Source organism: Penaeus chinensis, chromosome 8 (genome assembly GCF_019202785.1).
Source record: "Penaeus chinensis breed Huanghai No. 1 chromosome 8, ASM1920278v2, whole genome shotgun sequence".
NCBI classification, from domain to species: domain Eukaryota; kingdom Metazoa; phylum Arthropoda; class Malacostraca; order Decapoda; family Penaeidae; genus Penaeus; species Penaeus chinensis.
Window position 1 is genome coordinate 7,896,696 of NC_061826.1, and position 4,122 is coordinate 7,900,817.

Consider the following 4,122-nt stretch of genomic DNA (forward strand, 5'->3'; position numbering starts at 1 on the left):
TCCTGCAGGGTTGCATTCACTACAATATCCCTACCAGTCCCCGATAATTATTATATATATATATATATATATATATATATATATATATATATGTACACATATATACATACATATGTATGTATATATATTTATACTTATATTCATACATGTGTTTGTTCAACAAACACGTATAAAGTTCACGTTTTCTTCGTTCGAGATTTAAATATGGAACCTAACAAGAAAGAAGAGAAAGTTGATATAAAGAAAAAGAATGAGGAGAAAGCTCAAAAGAATGGTTAATGGTAAATGGTTAAAAGCAAATAAATGTGCTAGACATCTAAGGTCATGTAGCACTATAGTAAATGGTAGTGAAGGGTGGTTGAGTTAGTGATTAGTTGTCAAAGCTGGAAATTGAAAGGAATTGACGAGTAAATGGGTTAAGGTCGGGTAAGGTAATGTATAGGGGTTAGAGCAAGTGAAGGATGTATATGCATTTGAGGAATGAAAACAGGTTGTCAAAGCAGAAAGTGTGAGAAGCTGTGGGAGGGATCACTAAAAATCGGTCCCATTTGGCTGGGCTAAATAGAGTATTTAAGAATTTTGTAGAGATGGGGGTAGTAGAAGGACGGGGGCGTGTGGAAGAGGGAGTAGTGTTGAGGGAGGTAGTGTTATGGGGAGGTGGACAATAAGGTTGTAAGGTAGTAATAAGGGAGGATGGGGTAGTTGGGGCGTGTGGAAGAGGGAGTAGTGTTATGGGGAGGTGGACAATAATGATGTAAGGTAGTAGTAAGGGAGGATGGGGTAGTTGATGAAGGTTATGGGGGTATAGTTGTTGAAGTTGAGCATGTTGGGAGAGTATAAATGTCTCCTGGGGTGTTGATTAGGGTGGATACTGTACTAGTAGGTATTGAGGAGGGGGTATTAGTTGTAGTGTTCAGAGCCATGGTCAAAGGAGAGCCTGGGGTCAGGGAATCGGGCGAGTTTGAATTGGTGGAGCTATTTGATGAAGAGGCAAGCCTCATTGCCTTTAATAATGGTATGGTTAATGGTTAAAAGCAAAATAAATGGGCTATCTAATAATGGTATAAAATCTTCATTGTTGGCCATGGTAAGCCTGGAGTATGTTGGGGAGAGAAACGGTCCACTCCTCAGGGTCCCTCGAGGGGTAAGGGCTAGACAACTAAAGCAGGGGAATACCGTGCCCATGGCTCCCTCAGGCCGTTCAGGACTGGCACAAAGTCAGCCTTTCATCCTTTTAGCACGGCTCTCACACCTTAGGAAGTGGATAGTAGAAGGGGTTGGTGAAGGGACAGAAACGAAAAAGTAGGGGAAAAAAAGACCATGCAAAATTTGTTGAGTCGAAGGCTGAGTCCCAAGGTTGAGGAGTTCCCCAGCATTGGGTCCCAGTCTCTGCCTCCTAAGCCCCCATACGACAACAACGGGCAAGGGATTGGGGGGGGGGGGGAGCTCAAAAGAAGAAACAAAAGAAACAAGAAGATTCCGACGACGAAATAAGCGTGGATGAAGTGTTGTTATCCGGATCAAATAAAAAACCCAGGTTTCGAAGTCAGGAAGGTCGAGCGCGGTCTAGTGGTCATTTCCGAGGGTTACCACGCCCTCGGTATAAGCTATGATGGCCTGTACTGGTATGACTGCGTGGCTGAGAAAAAAATCAAGAAAAAGAAGCACACACTTAACTCTTGGTTTCCCAAGCGAGATGGCCATCTGAAGACCGTCATCGAGCGCATGCAAGAACTGTTCTTCGACAAGGCCGGCAAACCGACTGTCGAAGAGATCATTATAGGCGGCCCTATATGAGGTTCTTGCTGCAGAATCGGTTAACTAAAAAACTTTCTGGACTCTTCCGCGAATGTATATTAGTCGGTGGGCCCACAAGGGAGACCATTTCGCATAGGTTGTGTGATATTCTTCTGGAATTGGAGAAAAGGATAGCGAATGGTCAGGAATGATAACACCCACACTATTGACACTACGTTGTTTGCAAGACGGCAAACAATGACATTCATTTCAAAATGACTGAGGATCTGAACTTTGGTTTTGTATGGAGTGTCATTGAAAATAAAATAACAGGGACAATCGGGCAAATAGAACTGATAGAAACCTAGGCAATGGCAAACAACAAATGGGAAGAACTTCAGAATCTCGATCGAAGAAAACGTGAACTTTGTATGTGTTTGTTGAACAAATACATGTATGAATATGAATATGAATATATATATAAATATATATATACATACATACATATGTATATATATATGTATAAATATAAATATATATATATATATATATATATATGTGTGTGTGTGTGTGTGTATGTGTACATATATAATCATATATGCATATACATATATATATATTTTTTTTTTTTTGTTCAACTACCAATCATTCCACTGCAGGACATAGGCCTCTCTCAATTCACTATTGAAAGGTTATATGGCAGTGTCACCCTTGCCTGATTGGATGCCCTTCCTAATCAACCGCGCCTCGGTGCCATGGCAGTTATTTCCCCTATAACACCTGCGTTTGACTTCTCAAGGTGATATGTCGTTTTCTCGGGCTCAAGCCAGCAGTCACAGCGCAGGCATTTTTACCACCGCCGCGACGGGAATTGAACTCGGGACCACGAAGGTCGGTGTCCAGTGCGCTAACCACTGGACCATCGCGGCAGTCGTACATGTGTATATGCACATATGTATATATACATATGTGCATATACACATATATATATGTATATTATACACACATATATATGTATATTACACACACACAGTATTGAACATTTTGTGCCGCATCAACATCTAAGGTCATTGGTTGCATACTAATTACCTTTGCCCCCAGGTAAGGAAGTTTGTTTTTTTCTTTCCAGAATGGATAATCTTCAACTGGCTTTTCCATGGTCATCATGGGTCGCCGGTGCGGATCTTCTGTCTCCAGCTACGTCAGTCTTGTGCATCACGCTCTCAGACTCCCACTTCCCTCATGTCCTTGCGGTAGCAGTCATACATCCTCTGTCTCGGTCTTCCTTGTCTCCTTCTTCCGATCATTATACTCTCCACTCTTCTACCCACATACTCTTCGCCTCTCCTTCGTACATTTCCATACCACCTCAGCCGTACCTCACATAGTTTATCTTGTAACCTTGGGTACTCTTAACCTTTCCCTGATAACACTCGTTCCTTACTCTCTCTCTTCGTGTCAGGCTTAACGACCATCTCAGCAGTCGCATTTCAGCTACTTCCAACTTTCATTCTTGGGCTTTAGTGAGTACTGTAGCTTCTAGGCCATACATGATTGTAGGTCTTACAATAGTTCTATGAATCCCGCCCTTCACTTTTGCACTAACTCTTCGGTCACTGCTTGTATCCTCTTCAACACTTCTGCATCTGATCCACCATCTTCTTGTACTGTTGAACCTAGGTATTTAAATTCCGCTACTTGTTGCACCCTTTCACCTCCTAAGCTGATACTTCCAACTCTCTGTGTCCCATTACCGGCATTGAGGTAGTCCACCTTCTTTCTGCTTACTTTCATACCCCGTCTCTCTAGGGCTCTCTATCATTGGTGCATATGATCACATCATCAGCATACATGAATGGATAATGGTTATAACAAATAAATGAGTTAAGACTTCAAAGGTCATATAGCATTATGAGAAAGTATATATGTATGTCTGTATATATGAATGTATATATATATATATATATATACATATATATATATATATATATATAAAGGTTTTCGCATGTCTCTCTATCATTGGTGCATATGACCACATCATCAGCATACATGAATGGATAATGGTTATAACAAATAAGTGAGTTACGACTTCAAAGGTCATATAGCATTATGAGAAAGTATTTATGTATGTCTGTGTGTATATATATATATAAAGGTTTTACAGACAATCCTCAGGGGCATTCACTGCTTTAGGATTTCTTGTACAGTGCCCAGGTACCAAGGGTACTTCTCTATGTAAGATGGAAAGTTGGCCATGTACATTTTATTTGGCATGATAAACCCAAACAATGATAACATGCCATAGTATGGAATGCATTTACTTGGAACTGAGGAATACCCATACAAATTATGGATACCTCCTCTCTGTTTTCTAAAACTTAGACA